Source organism: Rhinoderma darwinii, chromosome 7, assembly GCF_050947455.1.
Source record: "Rhinoderma darwinii isolate aRhiDar2 chromosome 7, aRhiDar2.hap1, whole genome shotgun sequence".
NCBI classification, from domain to species: domain Eukaryota; kingdom Metazoa; phylum Chordata; class Amphibia; order Anura; family Rhinodermatidae; genus Rhinoderma; species Rhinoderma darwinii.
This window is the reverse complement of record NC_134693.1, coordinates 74,246,536-74,262,675: the sequence shown is the minus strand read 5'-3', so window position 1 is coordinate 74,262,675 and position 16,140 is coordinate 74,246,536. Positions and strand designations below refer to the sequence as shown.

General features: G+C 40.9%; 1 protein-coding gene across 4 annotated transcripts in view; it reads right to left on the bottom strand.

Annotated features, from left to right (window-relative positions):
* The window catches only part of ATF7IP (activating transcription factor 7 interacting protein), a 106,527-nt gene extending 91,511 nt beyond the window's left edge, over positions 1-15,016 (bottom strand). For 3 of the 4 annotated variants that reach the window (XM_075833551.1, XM_075833547.1, XM_075833555.1), the window contains exon 1: positions 14,676-15,016. The gene's annotated coding sequence lies outside the window, so the exon portion shown is untranslated. Of the gene's footprint in view, positions 1-14,422; positions 14,446-14,675 lie in introns of those variants that run through there. The other variant, XM_075833553.1, reaches the window with a different exon arrangement.
* Between the last annotated feature and the right edge of the window lie 1,124 nt (positions 15,017-16,140).

The window sequence follows — 16,140 nt, the reverse complement described above, 5'->3', positions numbered from 1 at the left end:
ATCCATTGTTGCAGATCACGTCCACCCAAACATGCTTTTTGTCTTCCCTGGGGCAGGTGGAATCTTCCAACAAAACAACGTGACATGTCACATGGTTAGAAATGTCCGACAGTGGTTGGAAGAGCACGACCAAGACTTCCAAGTACTTCCCTGGCCCCAATTCACCAGACTTGAACCTAAATCGACCATCTGTGGGACCACCTCGATCGTCTTGTTCGCTCTTTGGATCCTCCCCCACGCACCCCCGAGGTAATGTGGGATGCACTGCAGTCACCATGGCTCCATCTACCGGAAACAACCTACCAGCACCTTATTGAGTCACACCCAGCCCGTCTAGCTGCTGTCCGTGCTGCACACGGCAGTTACTCTGGATATTAGCTGGTGGTCATACTATGACTCGACTGTGTATACATAGTCTTAGATTAGTAAATCATAATTCAGAGTTAGGCATGGGCGATCAAATTAATTTGATTAATTTGCCCTCGAGGCCTCTGACGATTCTGTTTAACAGAATCGTTAAATAGATTCCCTATTGGCGCCATCAAGCTCCACCTGGCCACCTGCCTGGTCCATCCCATCTGAGAAGCTGCGCACCGTCGCCTCATCTGCTGCCTGTTCTGTCCCAGCTCTGCCTCTACCGTTTCACACGACCGTGGTCGGGACGTGAAAAACGGCCCATGTGTCAGCCGGATTTCCCGGCTCGACCCGGCTTCTGTTAACCTCACTGGGAACAGGTTAACAAAAGTTATAATCAATTAAATATACATTTTTCCAATTGTATTTCTGATTATAAAAAATAAATAAGTATTTGCATAGGTTTAAAATTGTGACATTACATACATAATAGTAATATGTTAAATCAAAAAGTTAAACAAAACAATTTATTCAATTATCTCTTGGTATTTTTTTCTGTTTATTTAACTGGAATAAGAAAATCGAAATTCAAATTTAAAATCGCCCATAGGGTTGAAAAAATAAATATATATTTATTTTTTTTGCAAAATCACCCAGCCCTGGAGCAGCCAAATTTTGGTAACTATAGATCTACCATCGCAACTAATTATATTTTATTGCTCCAATGCATCTTAAATTAAATATTATCCCTTTAGTGACCAGCCTATTTTAGACCTTAATCACCAAGCTATTTTTTACGTTTTTCCATTGTCGCATTCCAAGAGCTAAGGTCTTGTTTTTTGCGGGACAAGTTGTATTATTTATCAGCACCATTTTGGGGTACATAGGATTTGTTGAGTAACTTTTATTAACTTTTTTTTTGAGAGGGAATAGAAAAAACCCCAGAAATTTTGCCACTATTTTTTTGCGTCCTAAATTTACGCCGTTTACCATGTGGTATAAATAACACAATAACTTTATTCAGCGGGTTGTTACGATTGCAACGATAACAAATTTGTATAGTTTTTGTATGTTTTACTACAGTAAAAACACTTTTTTTTTTCAAAATTATTTGTTTTTGTGTCTCCATATGTGAAGAGACAAACCTTTTTTATTTTTCCTCCGATGCAGTTGTCTGAGGGATTTTTTTTTGCGGGCGTTCACAGTGCGGGTTAAATAATGTAATAGCTTTATACTCGGGGTCGTTACGGACGCGGCGATACCACATGTGTCTGTATCCATTAATAACTTAGGTTGAGGCTTTAAAATGCTTCCAATAATTTTGATGCTACATGTAGCAGCTAAGGTTCAGCCAAAAAACGCAACCACATGCACTGTCACTGCAAACTGGCTTGGTTTTGCAATGCTAGTCGGTGCCCACAAGGTTTTTGAAGGTAAAACATCTTAAACACGTGCATAAATTAAAATTTACAAGATTTTCTAAGATATCAAACCCCTAATAACATTTTTACACATTTTGGACAAGCTTAGTCAGTGATATGTTTAAGTGCATTTCACATTGAATTACTTTTAACTTACAAATAAAAATGTAACAGTTAGGGCTTATTCAGATGAATTTATTACACATCCATGTGCTGTCTGTTAAAAAAAAAACGGACAGCACACGGACCCATGCAACTCAATGGGGCTGCTCACACGGCCGTTGTTTTAATGGACCATGTGAAGGGCCATTGAAAAAAAATAGGACATGTCCTATTTTCGTCCATTTTCACGGATCCCTCAATAGAATCAAGTAATCAAGTCTATGAGGGATCCATGAAAACAGGTCCCGCATGGGTGCAACTCGGACGCCTGAATAAGCCTTTACATAGTAAATCTGTATTTGCTGCTTTATTTTTTTAATTAAAAAAAATAAAATAATAAGGCCTTGTTCACACAGTGCATATTTTACAGGTCTTTCATTTTTAAGCCAAAACCAGGAACGGTACCTCACAGAATATATAAATTGTCTCCTCTCCTGGTTTAAAAAAAATGCATGCAAGATCTGCACTGTATGAACAAGACAAAGGTTTTCCTGCATTCCCTTGATAGGATCCGATCCCATTTTAGTACTTAATATACAGTTCTCACATGCAGCCATAATCCGCCTGTGTGAATAAAGCCTACGTTTCTAGTGGCTTTAGATTAATTGTACCTGATCTAACGATTGCCTGTAAAGATAGTAGTTTACAATTATTTTGTGTGCGAAATCATTACATCTACGGCCAGCTTTCCGGATGGTCTTCATTTTCTTGACTATATTTTATAAAACACTACGCAATAATCGATTAACAGAATATTACTAAATTTTTAAAAAAAAGTGGCAAGTTAACATTTTTAATATTTTCTTGTACAGGTAATTTAGGTAGTATGACAAAGAAAATCAAGACATCTAGGGTGAGCCTTGTAGTAAAACAATTAAACATCATGTCATTTGCATTAGAAAACGGTAATTACTTTAAAAAAAAAAGCCTCTAAGCTGATCTATTGCAGCGGAGTTCTACTGGCTATGACTGAGGATGTGGTGCTTGCTAACAGCAGCTCTTTTGTGTCTTGTATGGTGACTCACTGGAAAATTACAGCTCCACCTCCTGCATACCTTCCACCCTTCCCCCAATATTTTTCCATTAGCAGGAGCTCCGCTTTGGTTTCTGCAGAGAACAGGATCCCAAACACCCTTGCAGTGCTGTTGTTGCAACAGAGCAACTGCATGCATAAGGCAAGGCTGCAGCAAGTCACAAATTAACCAGGTTCCTTTCAAGGTCACAGAATTGGCACAGAGAAGTGAATAGTAAAGCCCTTCCTGAGTAGAATCTGGCTGTGGCAGCAATCTAATCCATAGCACAAAATAGGGTACAATAATGAAGTTATGATAGAACTATAAACGCAGTGACATTATTTGAACTTGTTAGTAGGTGTCAAAAAAATAGGCGAGGCTAAAAGGAGCCATAAATTGTGGCAAATTGAACTACTCCTGCAATTTTTGGCGCAAACAGTTAGTATACGTGTACACCAGCCGTGACGACAAGTAGGACTGGGCGATTAATCTAAAAAAACAAACAAATTCAGTGCATTTAAATCGACGTCATCTTGCAAATTTCGGTTTTATAAATTATTTTTTCCTGGTTTAAACTAAGTGCATCTTCAGGACGCAGATACAGTTGAATACAATGGTAGGGCAGGCGGCCATATGGTCCCTGCCATACCATTCACTATGTATTGCCGGAAGGGAGTGAGTGATGTCATCGCGCCTGTCTGCACCGTGCCGCAGAGACCAGAGGGATCTCCTCTACTCATTGTTGGAACAGGGTTAGGGGAGTATGTATATTATTTTTTATCAGGCACTATTGGGGATTTGGGGGCAGCTATGGGGGTATTATACTGTGTGGAGGCATTATAAACGTGTAGAGGGCAGCTATGGGGGGAATTATGTGTGGAGGGCAGCTATGGGGGGGCATTATACTGTGTGGGGGGCAGCTATGGGGTAATTATACTGTGTGGACGGCAGCTATGGGGGGGCATTATACTGTGTGGGGCAGTCTTGGGGTATATTATATACAGTAGTATACAGCAAGCGGAGGGGATAAATATTAAATCAATGGCGTAGCATGCAAATAAGGGGCATGGCCTAAATAATTGTTCATTAATCGTAATCAAGGTTACATGTTCAGTTAATCATGATTTTAATTTATGTCATAATCGCCCAGCCCTAACGTAAAGCCAATTTTACACAAGCGTCATTTTGCACCCTTATTATGCTGGGTGCATAATTAGGCCACTTTCTGGGTCAGTTCACACGTTGTGTAAATACTGCAGAAGTTCCGCAACGGAATTCGTTGGAGAAAATCCACAGCAAAGTGGATGGGAAACAAAAATCTCATTTACACGCTGCATAAATACGGAGCGGAAAAACGCTCAGAAATTGATCTGTGGTGCAGAATTTTATTCCGCAGCATGTCAGTTGTATGTGCGTAAACGCGGCTTATTTGTTCCGGGTTAAACCCATTGAATTCAGTGGGGAGGTAAACCCCCTAATAAATAGCAGTTCTTGTGGATTTTTTTCCCAGCGGGTTCGCAGTAATCCCCCCCGCAAAAAAAACAACTCGGATAATAACAAAATCTCATACTTACCCAGAAATCTGTGTTCCTCCCTCCAGCGCGGCCTTCTTGGAAGAAGTTTCATCTCATGTGACAGCCGCAGCCAATCACAGGCTGCAGCAGTCTCCTGGGATGAAACGTCATCTCAGGAGGCAGGCCTGCTAGCGGGCTGGTTCAGTGATGCAGTTTTCCGAGGCAGACATTTCGGGCGAAAAAGTGCACCACAGTTTGGTGCGCTTTTTCTCCCGGAATTCCCTGTGGCGCAGCATATCCGCCCAGTGTGAACTCCGCCTCACAGCAGTATTTTGTATATGTATTTGAAAGCAAAAAACAGGAGTGGAACATGAACAGAAAAAGTATAATGGGAAGATTTGCACCTCTTGTATTTTTTCCTTCCAAATTCGGATTTAAAAAACGTGTGAAAGAGACCTAAAGGTAAAGTCTAACACGCCTAAGAAAGCTGCACTAAAATTCCCAAATCACACAATACATTTTGCGCAACTAGCCCCATTTTCTCCAGCTCCTAAACGCATCCTACAACACATTTTTTACAATCTTCGATGTAGGCAGTTGCTGAACAATATTCCAGTGTAAAATGTTTAAATAAATTTTGGTAGAAAAATATATTTTTTATATGTAATTACGACCGTCACACTGCTGCATTAAAATCAATGCACTTCTATGGGGCTACACATACAGCATTTTACATACACATAGCGCTGTCGGGAAGGGGTTCAGTTACATCAAGGTGATAATGCATGCGGGCTCAGAAGCGGACACCCTCCTGAAGCGGACACTATTTACAGCGGACACCCTCCTGTAACGGCCAGGACCGGAGCTGGTCTCTGATCCGGCCTATTAACCCCCCAGTTTTTGCGCTTAAAAGATATTGCATATTTACTGATGCTTGGTATGGCAACTGGAGGCCTAATAATGGCCCCTGTGTCTGCCTTGTACAAAAGCCTATGAGGACTCGCCCCCGGCGGGTCCTCATATGCTTGAGGTCATTGAATAACTGATAGCTCTAATACACTGCACTATTTATGTAGTGCATTGTATCAGAATAGTGATCAGGGCTTCTGGCCTTCAAGTCCCCTAGTGGGACAAAAAAATAAAGTTGAAAAAACCTAAATTGCCTTTTTTTCCTCCATAATAAATCTTTTATTATTGGGAAAAACATTTAAAAAAACAAGATACATAATTGGTATGGTCCGTAACAACCCAAACTATAAAATGGTTACTTAATTCATCTCGCTGTGAACTTCGTAAAAAAAAAAAATACGAAAAAAAAAAATATGCAAGTCGCTATTTTTAGGTCACATCTCCAAAAAAATGGAATAAAAATTATCAAAAGTCAGCTTTTCTCGATAATAGCACCAATAAAACGACGGCCTGTCCCACTCTTAGAATATGGCGACACAGAAAACCAATAATATTTTTTATTTTTTTAAAACATTTGATTTTATTGTGCAAAACCTGCAATACATGAAAAAAAAGCAAAATAAAAGAAATGAAATAAAAAGTGATCAAAAAGTCATATGCGTCCCAAAATGGTACCAATAAAATCTGCAGCTTGTCTCGCAAAAAACAATCCCGCACACAGCTCCATCCACCGAAAAAAATATATAATTATAGCACTAGTAATGCAGTGATGAAAAAAAAAAAAACATTCCTCCAGTTTCAGGGCCCTAGTATTTAGAAACTAGAAAGGGAAGGGACATAGCACATCTGCTGGAAGCGAGGGTGCCCGTATTATACCAGCAAAATTCCCCAAACTACAAGGTAGGAAAGGTCCCCAAAAGGTGGTGTGTTACAAAAGGGGGATAAAAAAAAAAAGGACACGGTTTATCAGTTTAACACTGGCCTGTGCATAACGGATTGTGGATTCACAGTGTACCACACATCCATGGATAGTTTTATTATTTACCGCATTATTATACCATCATATTATGCCCTGATGTACTCCGCACAGATTACATATCCCCCACATTGTAAACTGAAATACCAGTAATACTCAAACAAAACTACTGTCAGGGATCATTACCATGTATATTGTTTGCAAAAATATTATCCTCACACATATGTATATACATTTCAGTTCTTTGTGTAATATACTGATATATAACAAGTTCTTTGTTCATGTCGGACACACCTATGGAAGACACCGCCCCTTGGAATGCAAGAGGAGTGTACAGAAGAACTTGCAGCTGAGAAGCTGGTGGGGCTTGGGCACTCCCACATCTCTAGGGAGGGGGAATGTGTTTTTTCCTGTGTTTCTTTGTTCTGAATAAAGTTCAGTTAGCTTCCTGTCCTATCTGAGGAAAGCTGTGTACCAACATCTCTGTCTGGTTTACTTCTTTCCAGGCATGCCTTCAGCTCTCAATTTACAGAGGTGGTTATTCGGTGTGAAATAACAGGGAGAAGGAAGCTACCCTGAAATACGGACCTGACACTACTACCAAGCAAATGGTGCTCCTTCCCTTCTAAGCCCTACAGTGTGCCACTATAGCTCTTAAAGAGGCTATGTCACCAGTATATAAGTGCCCTATATCTCATACCTAATCTGATAGGCGCTGTAATGTAGAGAACAGTGGTTTTACTTTTTACCAAGTGGGCGTTGTAAAGGGCAGTGTATGACGCTGACCAATCAGCGTTATACACTTCTCATTCCAGCCCAGTTTATTTCACTGCAGTTTATCCGAATCTGCAGCGGCTGGAGGCGAGGTCTGTTCAGTCTTCCATGGCTCTGTTCTGGGAGGAAGTCCCGTTACAGCGTGATCTCGCGAGATCATGCTGTGCAGTGAAACAACTGCACACTTCTCTCTAAACACTTCTCTTTACAACGCCCACTTGGTAAAAAGTTAAAAAACACCCAGTTGGTCATTAACTAATTAGCATAAATCGAAAATTGTTCATAACTTGCTAAAAAAATTATCGTTTTTCAAAATAAAAACCACTGCTGTTATCTACATTACAGCACCTATCAGGTTAGGTAGGAGATAGGGGACTTATAAACTGGTGACAGAGCCTCTTTAATAAATGCCTATAGGGGTGAAGTTTCTAAAATGGGTTCGCTTATGCTCGGGAGACATTGCTTTACAAATGCTGGTGTGCTTTTTCTTTATTGCTTTTGAAAATAAAAAATGTTGCTCTAAAACTATATCTAATTGGGAAAAAAACTACATTTTTCATTTTCACGGCTTAATTTGAATTAATTCAGCAAAGAATCTTTGGGGTCAAAATTCTCACTATACTATGTAGTTTCCAAAATGGAATCACTTTTGGGGTGTTTCTACTGTACTAGTACTACAGGGGCTCAGCAAATGTGACACTGCGCCCAGAAACCATTCCAAAAGCCAACGGGCGAACCTTCCCTTCTGAGCCCTACCGTATGTCCAAACAGCAGTGTATGACTGCATATGGGGTACTGCCGTACTCGGGAGAAATTGCTTTACAAATATTGGGGTGATTTTTCTCCTTTAGTTCTTGTGGAAATTAAAATAAAATACATTTAAACCTAGATTTTAGTGCAAGAGATTTTCTGATACAATCTCGGTTTCTGCATCGGATTTACTATATACCAGTTAGACTCCAGAGGATTGGGATGCCATCTTCGGATAGCTGTTTTAGATGCCAGTCGGAAGTAGGTACACTTATACACAGTGTTTGGCTGTGTCCCAGGATTGCCCCCTTTTGGTCGGAGGTAGTAGAATTTTTTCATACCCACTTTGAATTTCCGAGGCTCCTTGCCCCTCAGGTGTGTCTTTTGGGTATCATAAATGATGTCGTACAGAATTACTATGAAAAAATGTTTTTTCATTTGGTTTCATTCCGCGCTAGAAAAATTGTGATTATGGCGTGGAAGGCTACGGAGGGCCCTAGTTTTGCTCACTGGAAACAAATGGTGAAAAAATATGTACCCATGTATCGTAAATTATATTTAAACAAAATTGTCCTGATAAATTTGATAAGATCTGGTCCAGATGGTTGGAGACATCCGAATCTGCGCTTTAAATGTGGAAAATATTCTGATTGGCTTGGGGGGGGGGGGTGGGAAGAATGGGGCATGGGATGAATGTGGTGTGAATGTTGTTTTCTTATGAGGAATTGCAAGGGCACACTTCACTATTCCTAATTCATTGGGGAGGTATGTTCTCTATGTGCTACATCTCTTCTGAAAATATTCTTGCATTATAGTGCCTACCAGATTCCGTGTCATTTGTCTTGTTTCTATTGTTTTAGTTACTGTACTTGTTTGTACTGTAACAAATTGTAAAAGTTTTGGAAAAATAAAGCCTTTTAAAAAAAATTTTTTTTTAAAAACGTCGATTTTCATAGCCTACGTCCAATAATTTATGCAAAAAAAACAAAACACCTGTGAGGTCATAATGCTCATTATACCCCTAGATAATTTCCTTGAGGGGTGGAATTTCCCAGATGGGGTCACTTGTTGGGGGGGGGGGGTTCCAGTGTTTTAGCACTTTAAGGGGCTTTGCAAATGCGACATGGCCTCCATAAACCAGTCCAGAAAAATTTGAGCACCAAAAGCCAAATAGCGCTCCTTCCCATCTGTCCAAACAGCCGTTTATGACCACATATGGGGTATTGCTGTACTTGGGAGAAATTGTTTTACAAATGTATGAGTGCTTTTTCTCTTTTAGCCCTTGTGGAAATGGAAATAAAAACTTAATTTTTCATTTTCACAGCCCAATTCTAATAAAAATCTATCAAACACCTGTGGGGTCAAAATGCTCACTCCACAGCTAGGTAAATTTCTCTTGGGGTGTAGTATCCAAAATGGGAAAATGGGGTATTTTTGGGGGTGTTTGATTTGGTACCACAAGACTTCTTCTAACCTGACATGGTGCCTAAAATATAATCTAATTAAAAGAAGGCTCCAAAATCCACTAGGTGCTCCTTTGCTTCGGAGGCCTGTGTTTCAGTCCATTAGCAAACTAGAGCCACATGTGGGATATTTCTAAAAACTGCAGAATCTGGGCAATAAACATGAAGTTTCTAGATTTCACCTACACTTCGCTTTAATTCCTGTGAAACACCTAAAGGAATAAGAAACTTCCTAAATGCCGTTTTGAATACTTTGAAGGGTGCAGTTTTTAAAATGGGCTAATTCATGGGGGTTCGTAAAGTATGGGCCCCTCAAAACCACTTCAGAGCTGAACTGGTCCCTGTAAAAATGTCCTTTTGAAATTTTCATGAAAATGTGAGAAATTGCTGCTAAAGTTATAAGCCTTGTAACGTCCTAGAAAAATAAAAAGATGTTATGCCAATTTAAAGTAGACATATGGGAAATGTTAACTAGCAAATATTTTGTGTGGTATTCTGTTTTACAAGCAGATGCATTTAAATTTAGAAAAAATTATAATTCTTGCAATTTTTCACAATTAAATACTGAATGTAACGACCACATTTTACCACTAACTTAAAGTCCAATGTGTCTCGAGAAAACAATCTCACAATAGCTTGGATAGGTAAAAGCATTATAAAGTTATTACCACATAAAGTAAAACATGTCAGATTTGAAAACTTGCCGCAGCGGGAAGGAGTTTTCCGAGATAAAATGTCTATGTGTAATGCTTGTAATTTTTTCATGTAATTAAAATTTGTAATATACTTACATTTTCCAAATTGGCTCCGTTTCCAGATCCTGCCGTGGGGTATTTGACGGGTTACGTCACTCTGGCCGCTGTGTTGATCTTCAATTCTTTTCCGGGTATATGACAGGTCACTCGTGACGTGCCGTGTATGGGCTGCTCGGTTGTACAGATAACAGCAGGGACCGCGCATGTCCAGTACAACAGAACAGCCCATACACGGCACGTCACAAGTGACGTGTCGTATACCCGGAAAATAATTGAAGATCAACACAGTGGCCAGAGAGTGACGTCAACCGTCAAGTACCCCACGGCAGCATCTGGAAACGGGGCCAATTTGGAAAAGTATATTACAAATGTATTTACATTAATAAATTAGAAGCATTAACACAGTCATTTTATCTCGGAAAACCCCTTTAAAGAGGCTCTGTCACCAGATTATAAGTGGCCTATCTCCTACATAGTCTGATCGGCGCTGTAATGTAGATAACAACAGTGGTTTTTATTTTGAAAAACTATCATTTTTGAGGAAGTTAGGAGCAATTTTATATTTATGCTAATTCGTTTCTTAAAGACCAACTGGGCGTGTTTTTACTTTTGACCAAGTGGGTGTTGTAAAGAAGTGTATGAGGCTGACCAATCAGTGACCAATCAGCCTCATACACTTCTCATTGTTCCAGCCCGGCTTCTTTCACTGCACAATCACACTGGACTTGTGGATCATGCTGGGGTGAGACAATGAGAAGTGTATGAAGCTGATTGGTCACCGATTGGTCAGCCTCATACACTTCTTTACAACACCCACTTGGTCAAAAGTAAAAACACGCCCAGTTGTCTATTAAGAAACTAATTAGCATAAATCTAAAATTGCTCATAACTTGCTCAAAAATGATTGTTTTTCAAAATAAAAACCACTGCTGTTATCTACATTGCAGAACCGATCAGATTATGTAGGAGACAGGGCACTTATAATCTGGTGACAGAGACTCTTTAAAGAGGCTCTGTCACCAGATTTTGCAACCCCTATCCCCTATTGCAGCAGATCGGCGCTGCAATGGAGATAAGAGTAACGTTTTTTTTTTTTTATTAAAAACGAGCATTTTTGGCCAAGTTATGACTATTTTTATATTTATGTAAATGAGGCTTTCTAAAGTACAACTGGGCGTGTTTAAAGTAAAAGTACAACTGGGCGTGTATTGTGTTCGTTACATCGGGGTGTGTTTACTTCTTTTACTAGCTAGGCGTTGTGTATAGAAGTATCAGCCACTTCTCTTCACAACGCCCAGGCAGTTGCTTCTGGCAGTGCAAAGACACAGCGTGTTCTCGAGAGATCACGCTGTGACGTCACTCACTTCCTGCCCCAGGTCCTGCATCGTGTCGGCCACATCGGCACCAGAGGCTACATTTGATTCTGCATCAGCATCGGCGTTTGCAGGTAAGTAGCTACATCGACTTACCTGCAAACGCAGATGCCGCTGCAGAATCAACTGTAGCCTCTGGTGCCGATGTGTCCTCGCTCGTCCGACACGATGCAGGACCTGGGGCAGGGAGTGACGTCACAGCGTGATCTCTCGAGAACACGCTGTGTCTTTGCACTGCCAGAAGCTGGGTGTTGTGAAGAGAAGTGGATGATGCTGATTCGTCAGCATCATACACTCCCATTCACAACGCCCAGCTAGTAAAAGAAGTAAAAACGCCCAGATGTACATACACAATACACGCCCAGTTGTACTTTAGAAAGCCTCATTTACATAAATATAAAAATGGTCATAACTTGGCCAAAAATGCTCGTTTTTAAAAAAAAAACACGTTACTCTTATCTCCATTGCAGCGCCGATCTGCTGCAATAAGAGATAGGGGTTGCAAAATCTGGTGACAGAGCCTCTTTAAGGCACAGCAAGAAATCCTTATGAAATATGAATGGCAATGCAACTCTGTGTATACCTTTGGACTGCAAGTGTTGCGCTACAAAAAGTCTATGTAGCTCTATCTAGTAGTCATGTGATCCCCTAAATACAGGGCTAATTTATTGATAACAGCATGTAGGCAACTGCCCATTAGCTGACCACAGACTGCCATAAAGTAGACCATAGCGTTTCACAAACTGAAAAGAAAATTGTAAATAGTGAGAACTCAACATTTTTTATTGGGAGCCGAGATAAAAGGTACCGGTAATTTTCATTAGCAAATTCTGCATATCGCTTACCTCTTGGTAACTAGCAGAAATAAAAATGCAAAACAGAATGCATCTGTATAAGCACAAAAACAACTCCTATCCATATTCCCTTACCCATCAGGTTAAAGGGACATCAGAGGGGCAGCCCCCCATTAGCCAGAGTGAATAGCCACTGCAGCTCCCACTCCAGCGGATTAGGCATAACCACGTATTACATGACAGTCATGTAATATTACAGTCCGCGGCCGCTGCTGAAGAAATATGTAGCTGCCCACATGGTTAGCAGCCGATCACGAGAGATTTCAGCTGCGAGACCCAATGGCGATCAGCCGATTAGGCAAAGTCCCAAGTTGTCCTATCTAGAACATTGATTTGATGTTGACAAGTTTACTACCTTGTTATAAAGTTTTAAAGCTGCATCTTCAGCTTCCCGTTGTTCTACGTCGTCAGACTTTAAAACGGGTTCCGTCGGGTGGTGTCCGTGGTTTTACTGGAAAGAATAGCGCACTATTGTATCTGGTATTCTTACACGGATCTGCGACGGAGGCCCCTAACAGAGACTCCAACGCAGATTTGAACAGGCCCCTAAGAGATGTTTCAGTTATTCTGTATCACGGTTGATAGATTTGACATATTTAACCGTTATTAGGTCAGTGTATGCTGGTATTATTTTAGCAGTGTGTGGTAGTTTTCACTTAGGCATTGTAAAGGGTTATCTGCCAATGTATAATTAGGCACTCTATGGTAGGGTTATTTGTACACATTATTGGGGAGGGGCACCAATAGATTGTACCCTACAGGTCACCTTAAAACGTTATGGGCGGCCTCCAGTGATTCTGAGATGCAATATAGAGGTAGAGTTAACCTATGGAGTTATTCATACCACCATGTGACGTTCTCATTGTTCCTACTCCATTTGTCACTCTATGAAAAATAATCATGCCATGCTCCATTGAATGCAGAAAAGGTTCCCATTTTCACCCCTACACTATTAGGAAGGTCTGGTCTTGTAGCGGGAAATAGAACTCCTAAGGTATATGTACAGAACACTATGGATCCTATACGGAAGTACACTGAACTTACACGATACCCGTAAGAAAGACTACGTAGACAAGCGGCCAGAATACAGTACTTCACACAAGCAGTTTCTGCATTCGTACAGAGGACCAAATCGAGATCAATCTTTAACGTGCGTGAGGCTTTGATCTCCCAAGCAACTTCCCTCCCCGGAAGAAAAAAAACTCCAAGAGCAAAAAGGAACAGGAAGGAGAAATGGAAAAACCAATAAGGAACAGACGGATATAATGAACTAAAGCGGGAAGGGGCACGGAAAACAGGGAAAAAAGGGTCTGGCAAGGTGCTTCCCCCCTACCTCTGCCTGCTCAGGAATGGCAGCTCGTTTAAAGGAATTTTAGAAAGTTTTTTAATATACACATTTATATATTATTTGGGTTCTGCTGCACTGGTTAGAGCCCCCCAATGTCGTAATTTAATAGTTTACTGGCAATATCAGGCGTGAGCAGGGCCCGAGGGGTTGCTCGAATAAGTGCACCCACGAATTACACTAAAGAACACCCACAAATTACACTAAAGATCACACAGGTCTGATGAACATGGCGTACACTCTTGGGCTAACGTGACCGATTTACTTATTTGAGCAAAAATTTCCTTAAACAGAGGCCAACCAATCATGGGAAACCTTATTGAATTATGCGCGTGTGATATAGGGAAATTAGATTGCGAGCGCATTAGGGGAGGGACTGATGTGAGTTATGGCAATCTCTGTACAGCAATGCAGAATATGTTGGCGCTATATAAACGAGAGAAAATAGAACATTTGTAAAAATTTGCTAAAATAGCGTTATTATTGGGGGTTATTTCCAATCCCTTGACCATAGAACCCAAAAATAGAATCTATTCAATACCTGTAAGTAACTAAACTGCTAATAATAATTAAAAAATTACAAGTACAGAAAAGCCCTCTTCAGTGTAAACTCTGAGGAGATTTTAGAGCTCTACAGGAGGAGAACATTCATATATTACAAGTTACTATATAGAGAACCCATGCGCCTCACGAGGCGACGATTAAGCAGCAATCAGTTATGCGACCTAATTCCCGCCCACTAGAAAGCAAGGCAATTACAAGTAGAAATGGCGCTCGCAGCTCTTCACTCCTGCAAGCACACCGCGCTCTACATATAGCAAGCAGCATTGGCAGATGGTCATGTGTAAGTCGGAGGTGAAGCTCCTCCCACCAACTGTGAAAGGGAGGGGGCGCTGCACACCATTTTCCTCAGCTCAGAGGCGCCATTTTGGGTTCTAGAGAGAAAACCGACAGCGGCGCTCTTCTATCGCGACATAGCGCGACTGAAACAGCTACGTGAAAAGATGATTACCTTTATCAGAAGACTTTCTCCGTTCAACTATGTAGGAGAGCGACCGGTAATTGGATGACGCGTTAACCACGCGTGCTGCACGTTCACAGAGCCGTCTTCCCGCAAGTACTCCTTCTCCCTCGGTGCCTCTAGCTCCGACATTCAAACTCTAACGCCGGTTGCTCCGCCCACTACTAACTCCAACATCACGTGATCGGTCGTTATGCAAAGTAGCTGCTTAAAAAAAAAACCACTGCCATCTCGGCAGTAAACAGCTCCCCGATTTCTCTATCCTGCCAATCCAGCGCTATGTATGTAGCGACAGGCGCAGGGGAACTGAAGGGGCAGAAAGGTAGGTGGCTCCGCCTCGTCACATGGTGCTCGCAGATGGCAGTATGAGCCACAAAGAGGTTGATGCTGCGATCTTGCTAAATAAAGAGCTGTGCTGTAACCGACATTTATGTCAATAGGTTTATTTCTAGAGTGTATGGAATTATTCCAAGATAATTTGACTGTTATGTGGTAACTGAACACTACCTCTGTCCTACCTAACTGGTGCAAGCTGGTTCTAATAGCTGGGTAGTCGCGAGACCTTGCAGCGGAATTTTAACTAACATTTTATGGATATCGGATGCGTGCGTTTATAATACCAAGCCTCCGTCATACGTATAAATAGTGCATATTTTTTAACTCATTTTTAGATATTTTATTGGCAAATGACAAATATTTCGACTAGTGCTTATTTTCCATATAGTACCTACGTATTCTGCAGTGCTGTACATAAAACATTTTACCGTGTTGCTATTTTGCTCCTCCGAAATTATTTAAAAGATGAATTTACCCATAAAGTTATTAAAAAAACAAAACTTCCTGACCAGGCCCACTTTCAAGTTTTAGCCATGTGCCAATTTAAAAACCAATTGTTCTTCTACTACTCCTTCAACCTACAGTACTTTTATTTGGTCTTCCATATTGTGTAAGAAAAAAATAGATATATTTAACTTTTTTTTAAATCTGAAAAAAAAGAAAAACAATTGAATCTGTGATTTTAGGTGATGTTTTTGACGTATAGTGCATGCAATTTGGGTGAGCAAACCCGATTAAATATTTGGCAACTTCTGCCGACTTCGGCGATACCAAATATGTGTGCATTTGTTACACGCCGGGCGCAAGGCGGAGCTTACAATAAATGGCGCGCAAACTGGCTTTTGGAGAGCAAATTTTCCAAAGCTGGGTCGCTGGTCCCATACGACCATTACAGATGTTGTGAAGTGCCAGAACACTGTAAAGGGGTTTTCCTGTCCCAATAAATTGATGAACTATCCTCAGGATAGGCTATCAATATCTGATCAGTCGGAGTCCGACTACCAGCATCCCTGCTGGTCGGCTGTTTTACAGGGGCCGCAGCACTCGTGTGAGCGCTGCTTCCCCTTGATTCCTGTCACTTCTCACACTGAATCGCTGACACACTTGTGGCGGCGGTTCA